The sequence below is a fragment of the Bombyx mandarina genome, chromosome 05, assembly GCF_030267445.1.
Source record: "Bombyx mandarina strain Sakado chromosome 05, ASM3026744v2".
Taxonomy (NCBI): domain Eukaryota; kingdom Metazoa; phylum Arthropoda; class Insecta; order Lepidoptera; family Bombycidae; genus Bombyx; species Bombyx mandarina.
This window is the reverse complement of record NC_143212.1, coordinates 10133112-10146386: the sequence shown is the minus strand read 5'-3', so window position 1 is coordinate 10146386 and position 13275 is coordinate 10133112. Positions and strand designations below refer to the sequence as shown.

At 34.7% G+C, this 13275-nt stretch overlaps 1 protein-coding gene and 1 long non-coding RNA gene across 3 annotated transcripts in view; one reads left to right on the top strand and one right to left on the bottom strand.

Moving 5' to 3' along the window:
* The window catches only part of LOC114252606 (agrin), a 189990-nt gene that overhangs the window by 124741 nt on the left and 51974 nt on the right, over nt 1-13275 (bottom strand). The gene's annotated exons all lie outside the window — the stretch shown is intronic.
* On the top strand, nt 8905-11882 carry LOC114239267 (uncharacterized). The gene is made up of 5 exons (XR_016323149.1): nt 8905-9244; nt 9385-9635; nt 9783-9969; nt 10299-10429; nt 10507-11882. It is a non-coding gene; the product is annotated as an uncharacterized LOC114239267 (long non-coding RNA).

Below are 13275 nucleotides of genomic sequence, written 5' to 3'. Positions count from 1 at the left end.
AAATGCACAGGACATTCGAAGACCAAAACTGATCACTGGAAAAGCTTATTAGGGAAAAAAATGGCTTAGGTATCCGTAATCTAAAATTAGTCGGGGCCGAATACGGCTTAGTATAATTTTTTTCTAATGAAAATGCACTTAACACTCATCTTCACGAAAGATGTTTACAGTTAAAGAGAAACACCGTATATGAAATCCGAAATTTTGGACGCGTTTGGATTCGTTGGATCGCGAAGTACTGTTGATGCTCTCAGTACCCGGCATTAGGTCCTTAAAAAGACTTATATAGCAACTGGTGGTTGGGTGCCTTCTTGAGCCTGTACGGAGCGGTAGCACAACTATGCCTACTTCTGCCGCGAAGCAGTAATGCGTTCCGATTTGAAGAGTGGAATAGCGAAGTGGAAGAGTGGAATAGAATTTATCACATGTCTTTCTTTCTTCCATCGAGATTTGCAAAGTACTCAGTGGTAAGCAGCAGCTTGGCTGTGCCCCTAGCATTGCTGGCGTCTATGGGCGATGCTAACCACTAACCATCAGGTGGACGCGTCTGCCTACAAGGGTAATAAAAACTAAAAATGATATACTATTCAGTTGATATATAGCTTCATGTCTCAAGCTGGGTGGTGGCATTCGCGTTGTGAGGTATAGGGGCTTGATAACTACTTAAAACCATACGGGCCGTCAACTCCAACCTGACTATGTAACGTAATATTATTATAAAATAAAAAAATGTGTGTGTGTGCAAGTCACACATAGTAAAAGTGAAACTTATAAAAAATAAGAATAATCGCAAGGGTCAACCACTCCGCATTGCAATGGAGCAGCCTCACCCTGGGGGAAACGCTTGCACGACCACGGTATCCCTACGTCAGGTAAGTATGATTTAGCGAAAGAAATACGAGAACCTTTATCAACTGTGTAACATCTCGTCACCGCGATTCAGGAATTGTTGAATTTACGTTCAGCGACATCTGTTTATAACAAACTAAATAGAAATAAAAGTATCTCAGGGCGCTCCGAGAGCCACGACAGCGTGCACTGAACTAGTTGGGGACGCGAGACCGTGTGGAGCGCTTCGTGATTTGTCGGCACCGCTCGGAACCGCTTCGGCAAGCCAATCGCGGCACACTTATTTTTTCGTTTCGTTTCATTTCGTTTCATCGAGTTTGAAATCACAACGATTCTAAAGAAGTTTCACTTCAAAAAGTTGGAGATTTGTTATTTTATGTTCAAATATTATTAAAAGCATAGAAAGAAAACAAAGTAAACATAACACACTTTTCGAATAAAAATTATACCGTTTTTAGTGTTTCCACGAATACACGTATGACGTCATTACGGCGACTTTTCGCGGTTCGGTAAGCTAGCGCCCGTTTGATATTTACTACGACTGTTGCTCTCAATGTTTATCAAATTATACAAATTACATTTGCGACCTTTACTCGTTACATTATTGACTATATACTACATAATAATATATACTTTTTATAGTATATAAAATGCATTCTCTTTCGTTTAAACTATGTTGTATATCGTCAAAGCAATATTTCAATTTACAACCAGCTGGTGGCCTTCAACGTCGGGCTTATTTATAACATCACCATAGTCGTTCACGAAGTACATACATTCACTATTGAGTGCTTTTCTCGTATTGAAGAAGCTCTGTGTTATGATTTTATTGATAGTAAAATATGGATTGTTGTAGATTCCCCGACGACGTATATAATTGGATACTTTAATGTAGCACGAAAGGTAAACACGTTCAATTTGCTTTGACTAATTTCAACGTTCGGCTTTTTAAAACTGTTAGTACTCTTATATATATACTAGCTGTACCCGTCCGCTTCGCTGGGCATTAAAATTAACATTATTATTTCTCACCCCCGCAAAGATTCTCATCATTAACGTCCTCGCAACGGGTGTATGGAGTCCAAACACTCATATAAATATTATCCTATCCATTAAGTACATGTATTTTCTACATGGATACCAAGTTTCAAGTCAATCGGATTTATAATTCAGTAGTTATAACGGAACATCCGTAAAAACCACTGTAGACTTCTATATTAGTATAGAATAGTCAAGTGTTCCAATTTCGAAGGGCAGGACGTTTCAATCCAATTAACCCTTTGATGCCATGTTCCAAGGTCGGTAGTCCCATTAACACACTGTCTTTAGATGACGTCATATCCTGTGGTCGAAAGCCGTTCTTTTCTCAACTTTAAAAATATTACCTAAGCATCCAAGTTCTACTTTGTTGTGTGGTTTCTAGGCGTTTAATATTGCTTCATAGTTCAATCTCTAAGTTCCTCTATTTGACTATTAAAAAGCAATTACAGCCACTTGAAAGGTCAAGCAAATATTGACGTCAAGATAACTTGGAGTTTCTATTTAACTTGACACAAATGGCGCCGCTTAAAGCGTATACACATGTAAATTGTAATGTTTCAATCATTTCATTATGAAGCATATTTACTTGAACAATTACATTTATGTATGTAAGTAGCGTCTTACGGATCCTCCCACGCTTCGTTTTTCAAGTTATGTGTACTGTATGTAGATCTAACAATGTATATTATGGATTATTAAAAGATATAAGTTGTTAAACTGAATATACTTGTTTGTAGAAATTGTAATAAATATTCATTCGGTTTCTAATTAATGGACTATCAAAACTAAGACTTAAAATTCTATTGAGTAACTACGATGTGAGCTTTCTAGTTTGAATTTGGCATTATTTTACTAAATGCCGCAGCGGGGAAACTGCATTTCATATCGATGTCACGATTTTTTGAAATCGCCTTTAAAGAAATATTTCAATTGAAAAAATATTGTGATCTAGATTTTGGCTAACGCACTATTCTTTTCTTAACTAATTGAGAATTAAGGCCTATTCTATGCTAGTATTTAAGCTGCTGCTTTTTTATGATATTGCGATTATTATGATAATATGTTTAGCTTACAAAAAAAGTAAAATTAACCTCTTGAACAATTCATGACTGCTAATTGATATATAGTTTTAATTAATTTTAGAAGTATTATTGTACTGACAAAAACATGAAAGATTTGAAGTTAAAATTGTACTCTTCGAATCATTATAAATTAATATATTTTGAAGTCGTCGTGGCCTAAAGTTCGAATCCCGCAGGCGAGTACCAATTTTCTAATGAAATACGTACTCAACAAATGTTCTCGATTGACTTCCACGGTGAAGGAATAACATCGTGTAATAAAAATCAAACATGCAAATTTTAATGCGTAATTACTGGTGGTAGAACCTCTTGTGAGTGCGCGGGTAGGTACCACCACCCCGCCTATTTCTGCCGTGAAGCAGTAATGCGTTTCGGTTTGAAGCGTGGGGCAGCCGTTGTAACTACATTTGAGACCTTAGAACTTATCTCAAGGTGGTGGCGCATTTACATTGTAGATGTCTACGGGCTCCAGTAACCACTTAACACCAGGTGGCCTGTGAGCTCGTCCACCCACATAAACAATAAAAAAAAATTTAAAAAACACAGAAAACTAGTTAATTGTATTAAAGTAATTGTGGCCTATTTAAGTACGAGTATATAAAGTCAATGCGTCAATAAAATTTGTATTCAACACAATTTAATGTAAACAGAACCGTCAATCAAAATACCAAACAATTAATCAGTAACGTACAGTGTTATAATTAATAGTTCAGGCCTAAAGTTCTGATTGGAACATATTTCATCTCCCGCACTTGTTACTCGCCCTGACTACAAACGGTATTAAACCCCAACACAAATTGTGGGTTCCCAGTAAACTTTATATTAAATACAATTATTATATTCATTTATCTAGAATTTACGAAACACCTTTTGGTTGGTACACTGAATTTTTTACTCTTGATTACATAGACTAGAATGTATTCGAAAGCCTGCTTACGGTAGGGTGTACCTACTAGTGTCACTGCCTTGCCTACTTCTGCCGCGAACCAATCATTTATTCTTATTAAAGGGGGCATTACAGTGAAACTTCGACGTCATGTATGGAGAGGAATGGCGATACTCGATGTTTATGAGTTTCCAATAGTCATTCAACAGCTGACAGGCCCTTAGTTCGATGACCCATCGATGCAATATCAGAAAAGTCGAAATTTTACATGATAAGCATGTATGAAATCGTTATAATGTTTTTTTAAACCATATGGCGTATTTGAAACGGCTATACCATGTTTATTCCCTCTTTTATACTAGCTAAGTCTCTTATGTGTTCTATAGATATATTTTGCAAATGCATATCCTAAATATGTTGTCAATCTTTATAATTATGTTTAGGACTCTCGAAATTTACGGAATTACTACATGGAATACTATTGTTAACATGAAATCCGAACGATATTAATTCATTTTATTCGTGGGCCCTCCGACTGGGGAAAATAAAACGATAGCGGATTACTTGACAAAATCTAAATTACGTCGTAGCAAATATTTCCTGTGAACATTTATGACGACAGCAAAACGACAGTTCGCACGTTTGTAAGATTGTAATCAGAAATTTTATCGGCACTCAAAATAATCTTGATTCGAACGATATTTTCGCCTCCAGGACAATGTTCACACATGAAACACTTATAATTATGTAAATTACACAAAATGTTCCTCGCGATGCCTCATTGTCAACGGAAACCTCTTATTACGACAGTACGAGGATTACAATCGGTTTCGAGTAATTGTTGTCAGTCGATGGCATACTTATTGCCCGTTTATACCAGTCGCTTAACTACTATTAAATGGTTATCGGAGCTCATGGATATCACATAACTGTTGCCCGACCCTTGAAGCGGAAACGCATGGTTACTTGGTGCTGAAGTGCGCACTAGCAACGGTAATTGTACAAATTTATATTTTTTTTTATTGCTTCGATAGGTGGATGAGCTCACAGCCCACCTGGTGTTAAGTGGTTACTGGAGCCCATAGACATCTACAACGTAAATGCGCCATCCACCTTGAGATATAAGTTCTAAGGTCTCGGTATGGTTACAACAGCTGCCCCACCTTTCAAACCGAAACGCATTGGTGGTGGTACCTACCCGTGCGGACTCACAAGAGGCCACCAGTAATATCTTATCTTATATTTAGTGGACTTGGCAAATAGCCCAACACTTCGACCCCTTGGATAAGTTGTATCACTCCTCTGTCCTTTACTACTCATCTCTAATCACCTCCCACATGAATCCTAAATAAAGTTTGGACATAACAGTCTATATTATTATTTATATCTTGATTGCTCATTGAGATCTTCATAATTATTTATAGCGTTGTTTGGTCCTTCGTGGAAACGTGCTTATTATATATATCATTTCTTCGACACTTGTAACATAAGTCGTTGAGTCGCTCAATTATTATTGTTGATAAATAAATTTCGCATAACCTCAATATGATTACGATAAAATACCGAAAGCGCAATTCATATCACTAAAACTTAACTCCGTTCACACTTAAAACTATGGCCAAATTTGTCGGTAGTTTTAAATAATGAATTGAAACGAATCTGGCGAAGCATGTTGCGGATAATAACATGTACTTTAGGTTAGGAATGTTGTGTTATTTTTTTATAATAAATTAAACCATCGAGTCCTTTAAATAAAATTTAATTGAGAATAGGGTGATAAAATCGAAACAGCTACTGAAGCGGTACGCAAAGGGAGGTCATTAAATTATTTCATTTAAACCACTGTAATTATGAATTCGTATGTGTTGTTTTTTTTAATTATTATTAACAACTATTAACAATAATGAAACAATATTTCTTGTGTCCTATTCACGCTTGCGAGCGACAAAGGATTGTCGTGTGCCATGGATTTTAAAACGAAAGAAACAATAACTCAGGGCTTTAAGTGACTTAAGAAAAAAGGTTCAAAGTTACATGGTCACTCGCTTCTCTTAATCCTTACAAATAGTTGTGTCGTCTGTGTCCACAAGCTCGGTCCTGGATTAATTTAATGAAACCGATATGTTATCTTTGTTTCCTTCGACTACGGAAACATTTAAACCAAAACCCACGTAAATCGTTTCAAATATTTTAGCCTTAAATCATATTCTTTGATATCGTTGTCAAAATATAATATACATAAGTTATAATGTTGCGTCCATTTCTTAGAGGTATCTTGAGGTGGCCAAGAAAATGAATAAATGCGTATACTTCTTCAAATACTAATTATATTATTTTAATTATTTTACAAATACTAGAGGTCCGCAGTAGTCGAAATTCGACTATAATTAATTCGAATTGTAAGTTTGTACACTATTATGATTGTATTTATACTTCTATAATCACAAATTTCGCCAACACTACACTATAAAAAATATTAACAAAGACAAACAATATTTAATCTATTCTCAATTTGACAACAGACGTCAAGAACAAAAGTTTGACAATAAATAGTATGCATGCATAGACCTATATAGTAGGGACACGACATATTGTTCTATACGTACAATTGCTTATATAAATAGCACCCATTTTGAAGGCACATACATAAACATATATCTATCTCGTTCTTACTCAGCACTTTAACTCGCAGGAAAACAATATAACAGTATTTCAGTGCGTACATAAAATGAAACATGAATATACGTAAATATCTTCGTCTCCGTCTAATGAGGCCGAAAATCCGCCATGTTTAGCGCGCCAAATGTCATTGTCACGTCAGTTCGGCCGTCTGTTTTGGGTTGTACATTATTTATTGACTTTGATATCGATTTAATATGATTGATTATATAAAATTTCATAATTTATCATGCTTAAAACATACAAAAATAATAATTAAAACGTATTTATAGGATCTCAAGAAAGTCGATGCCCTAAAACTATTATCTATATGTATTTAAATTCATTAAGGAGCCCTCATCCGAAAAATCCATTTTTCGGTCGGAATCTATTGATCATGACACTAATCATAAATACCACTTTAAAATATGTCATCAAAACATATTTAGACATTCTGTTTAGATATTTCGGGAAAAAGGCTAGCGACAAAATCTCTTCGGAACTATTTAAATAAAATAGTTTTATTCCGCAGTGAGTAAAACACTATTGTAAATTTGTTAAATATTTAATAATTAAGTGATTTTAGAGAGGAGGTCACAAGGAATGACGTTGTAATTAATGAATAAATGTTCTGTAGGTGTTTTTTTTTTTCACGCGGTCCCTTGTTAAGTTTAAAATTTGAATCACTCTCAAGCGAAAGTGATTCAAATGGTGCGGCGCACTTTCCTTGGGGTGCGCTGCGGTAGTATGTTACGGACTTTAGAGTCAGCAAAACAATTAAAATAGATTGTAATAGTCTAAGAAAAACACGTACTCAAAATACGATAACATTTAGCATGCTAGAAATGGGCTGATGGCTTTGAACTACGCCATATCTTTGTGTTTTGCGACAAACGACAACTTTATAAAATCAGTGTAGCAACTTTTAAAAATCATCATATCGTTTACTTGGCAAATTCGAAGGACGAACTTGTCTTAGATTTCACCCATCTAAATCATATCATATTTGCACATAACAATATACCTACTTACTTCCCATTAAAGTATAAATTCTACAAATAAATAATACTCAACAATATTTAAAATAAAATGAGCCAAGAACGTTTATCGATAAAACCTGATAACATTGAAATCTTTTGTACAGCACTAAAGCCGCCATGTTTTGTGGCCAGATGACGTCACAGTGGCACGAAATTTTGGTTGACGTTTCATTTCCATAGGTTTCCTACTTCATTGTATGCATGCGTGTGTGCGTCAAATACATGGTATGTAGTGTGTGTAATGTTTCTTTATTGATTTAATGTATCTTTTATGCATTATTTAAAAAAAATATTAGCATTGTGCACTTCTTCTCTGTATTCTCTATAAGTGTAGAAAATTTCATACTCCTCCGTCGGCACAATTTTCGTAAAAAGGGATACAAAGTTTTTGCTTCACGTATTAATATATAGATAGAATTGACTTGCGCGTCCAACTTTTTTCGTGTCAAATTTTATTTTTTATTTTTTGACAATTATTGGTGCCACTATTGCGTTTCCTGATTTGTTATTGGTTCGTGCGATATGACGTCATCATTGGCCAATCACAGCCATCAATGTGTGACGTTACGTTGATTCGTTAACAATAACTTTTCAGTTCTAACATTTCAAATGATATTTTCGTTTTATTACGAATATTGATTCTAATGTACCTACGTTTATAATATGTGTGATTATTCATTTTAGTTTTCACATTGAGAAACAAATTACACGTGAATCCGAAAAATACATGTCAAGTCATCTACGGTCCAAAATCTTAATAGTTCTTTGGCCTACGTTCTTTCACCTCTTGTAGGGAGATTTGTCAATACGGCCAATACACACAGAGAATTACAAAGACATATTCTGTAATAAAACAATTATAAATTAACAGTTTGTTGAAACATTATTTTGTAAATGCTTACGATGGTATTTATCGCTTGTGAGTCCGCGCAGGTAGGTACCACCACCCCGCCTATTTCTGGCGTGAAGCAGTAATGCGTTTCGGTTTGAAGGGTGGGACAGCCGTTGTAACTATACTGAGATCTTAGGACTTATATCTCAAGGTGGGTGGCGCATTTACGTTGTAGATGTCCATGGGCTCCAGTAACCACTTAACACCGAGTGGGCTATGAGCTCGTCCACCCTCTAAGCAATAAAAAAATAAAATAAAAAAAGAACAGTTATTGTTCGATATTTTAGAATTATCATAGTTACATGAACGTACTACGTTGAGGGGTGCGCATAATTTATCAAATGGGTGCATTTCACATGGTGCCTCACGACAGTCTTAGCGAAGGATGCTAAGTTGTAATAGTAATTCATTATTATAGACAACAAAAAATCTCACAGTCCACCCGGCAGCTGTATCACGTATTTCGCAGACAATTAGCAGAAGACAAATATTGTGCAAATATTGCTGTCAACTGTCCATTTCGTATTACGGACTTACAACAAAAAAGCAGATCGCGAACCATCACTAGTGCTGCCTCTGCAGAGCGATTTGTGAAACTTTAGTGCATTATTTTCCATACAACTAACAACAACTGGCATATAGTCGGTATTACGGATGCTTTTGTCTGCCACACAACAGCAGATATTTAGCAATTTCGTTTGTCAAATTTGCGACACCTTTTGTATCTGGTGCTGAATTGTTGCTAACTATCTGCAAGTGTAAAATCTGTGAAATTAAATTAATTAACTTGATTTAGGTAAGTGTAATTGGTTTAGATCTTTATTTGTGTTTGTGTTTTCCATAGTATTAACATTAAATACCACGCTGGGCAATTTAAGTACATTAATAATGTTGAGGTTATATAGTTTATTTTTTACAAATTAATATTTCTTCTAGGTATGTACTATGGACAGAGCTCAAATAATAAATGGGGCTTTGGAGTCTAAGGAAATTAGGTCGGATACATACAAATCAGTGCGTTTGCGACGCTGTCTTCGGGATCAAGCTTGACCCCTTTATCTATCGGAAAGTTTGTTCAGAACACATTACAGAATTTCGAAACATCAATATTTACAATTGTGCTCTGAATTAAAGCCGTTAATAACCTAGATCATCAAGACGAACAAGAATAGAAAGTAAAATGCAAGGTACTTATATATATTCAATTTAACATTTTAATGTGTAAATAATGAAGAAAATAAAAGATTCACAAAATCTTGTCTTCAAAAGTAGCATTGTTTTTTTGATTTCAGATTTATTCTTAACTAAATGTTTTAAATAACTTGTTTATACAGGTGTTAACAGCATTGCAAAATTGCATACCAGAAACCTGTGGGAATGAGCTTTTTGCATTTTGAGTTAAACTGTAGTAAATCCAATGCCATTAGGGAAGTGGCTATGCCATTAAACAATCTTCCAGTTTTATTGAAACATTTAAAGTTTCTGCAAACAGTACAATGGGTCACAAGTTATTATAAATGGGTAAGTTAAATAATTATCTTATAGTATAGAGCACAAGAGTTCCACTGATTTTACAATTTCCACGAGTCAATCATATAGATCAGTTATATTCTTGAAGCTTTATAACTATAGCTATATTTTGCTATATATAGCTATATTTTAAACAGAGTTCTAAGAAATGTCAAGTCCTGGTGAAACTGGATAGGCCTTCAGGCCACCATTAATCTTTCCTACATAATTTTTTTTAATTCAAAATTTGTCTTATTTTTATAGTACATAGATATTTGAACAATAATAATTTTGTGATTGAAAACATAATATAATAGTAAATAAATTTCTTTTCATTATAGGTTTTACAATAAATTTGGCTTTCCGGGGTTTCGGGGTGTATAGATGGCACTCATTTGCACTTATCAGATCTTCTGTATATGAAGAAAGGTTTTAGAACCGCAAGCATTATCATTTCAAGAATGTGCAAATAGTAAGTATTTTGCTGAAGCCTATCATTCACAATAACATACATTTGATAGTACTTATCTAAAGAATTACATTTTTCAGATCTGTGATAGTGATCTTAACATTTTAAGTATTGATGCAACATTTCATGATACATTTGTCTGGCTTAACACAACTGAATATGCCTATGCAGGACCTGCACCATAATAGTGAAAAAGTTTGGTTTTTAGGCAAGTAAAACATCATGAGCTCTGTCTCAGTAACCTGACTACAGAATAATACTCAATCTAAAAGTATATTTAAAACTGGGAAGGCCATTAATATATAGTACTATAGTAATGTTTATTGTCATACCAGGAACACTGTTGACCATTGTGAGTATTGAAAGCCAGTTGGAGATGCTTGTTGGTACATAGAGTACTGCATTATGATCATCATATGATGGCCAATACCATAATTGTTAGCTTGTATTGCGTAACATGGCAAACACACATGGGTTTCCAGTGCCCCAACTCTGATGAAGATGCTGAAATTGATGTTTCTTATCAAATTCATAACATTGTATTTTTTGGGAGAGAAGAGGAAACACAGCACTTAGCACCATGTCAACATTCAAGGGTGGTTCAATTGGATTGTGGAGAACAGACATTAAATTTAGTCCAACCTCTGTATTCTAGTAATTTTATGTAGATTTTTAAAACTGCTGTTCTTAATTATGTGAACTGAGAGGGCAAGAATAGCCTAATTATTTCTCCCTATAATTTTTTAATTGTGCTTAGTGGAAATATACATATTTCCTTAACATTTTTGTGTTTATAGTAAAGGATGGATTCATAACTATTTGAAAGCAAAATTGTGAGGTTGTTTTATTAAGACAATGTTTTAATCTGTCGTGCTCAATTTGTTCTGTATCATTTTATCTTTATATTAACCCCGTTTGTATGATGTATTGTTATATATATTATTGTATATACTGCTGTTTTAAATAATAGAATAGAATGAATAACAAATCGACTAGTAATTCATAATTCTTCTAGATTTTGTTGGATACTTACATGAATATTACTTACAAAATGAAAAACATAATTCATAATTTAGACAAAATGTGGATCAACCACCACTGATTTTTGTTCATTGTGATAATAATAATATAAATATAAATATTTACTAACAATCACGCCACGTTAACTGGTCCTGTGATAAGTTCGTAAAGAACTTGTGTTACAGATACCAGATAACGGAAATAAATGTAGGATTTTTATTATACACATACATATATTTAATATACATCCATAACCCTGGAAAATACATTTATATTTATCATACAAATATCTTCCCTTGGCGGGATTCGAACCCGCGACCCCCTTGTGTAGCGACCATGTCACTTACCACTACACCAGACGGCCGTTAGATAAGTTTGATAATATTTTTTTTGTGTAATTTTGTTTTATTTGAATAATAATTCTTAAATTAGGAAATCGTAGTTTGTTTGTAATACATGTCCAACTTCTTGCCGCATGAAATTGAAGCCACAATTGAAATATAATATCGACTGCCGATAACTTCAAAGAAACATAACTGAACTTGGGGCCGAGATAAGTAGGATGATAGCAAGGTGATAGCTCTATAACCCTATAGACTAGAAGCAGAACATGCCAAATACTGTGAATACAAAATATACAATGAAGCTAAATACTGGTATTCTACTGGTGGTAGGACCACTTGTGAGTCCGCACGAGTAGGGACCACCACTCCGCCTATTTCTACCGTGAAGCAGTAATGCGTTTCGTTTTGAAGGGTAGAGCAGCCGTTGTAACTATACTGAGACCTTAGAACTTATATCTCAAGGTGGGTGGCGCATTTACGTTGTAGATGGCTATGGGCTCCAGTAACCACTTAACACCAGGTGGGCTGTAAGCTCGTCCACCCATCTTAGCAATAAAGAAATAAATAGTTATTTTGAAATGTTAAGTTGAGAGTAGTTTTATTAGCGTAAAATATACTCATTAGTGTCATAAATTTTACTGTAGTACCAGCCTAAAGTAAAACGTATATATTTGGATTTGCTTGACTATTGTAACAAGCGCTATTTCGTTTTTATGGTAATATAAACTATTATGGACTCGGCTAAAATTAAAACAAAATTGAACTTATTATTTTAAACAAGGTTTTTGCCGATATTGGTCAATTCCTTGAATTTTTTTATATATCTCAGCTGGAAGATGCGCGGCCTCTGCCTGCGTACGAGCAGCCTCTGCTGAAATGAAAGCTGCATGAGCCAGTGGTTCGCCTTAGTTTCCATTTTCTCCTCTTTCTACAACTACAGCTCACGATGTGTCTACTCTTCGTTGTTGTCCGCTGTAGTCTAGATAATATAATGATTGATAACATTCTTACTGCCGTGAGTGAGTGCAAAGAGTACCTGGTTAATGAATAAAAATAACTTACTAAATATCGGCCTGATATTTGCAATGAAGCTTCTCTTAAGATGGCTTCGTCGACGAAAAACTGGGCTGATTATAAAAATAAATATTTATTTATTGTCTTAAAATATTAGATTCATTTGTTTAAAAATAATATAGAACATTAAGTTAATGTCTGACATGCAGTTTCCTATTCACGTCATACTGCCCATGACCTGGGTGAACATTATTTTGAATAGTCTGCACAGCTTTTATTTCCCTTCAAGCTGTGAAAGAGTGCACTATATTTCTGGTATTCAAATCAAAGCCTACTCTAGCCAAGTCAAACAAATCCACTATCTATTACTTGATAAAGAATAGCAGCATCTCGCCTAGAATATCATCGACTGGTTGTTCTAGCGTTGTCGGCCTCATGTCGGCCTGAGATGGATCTGTTGTACGCGTTATT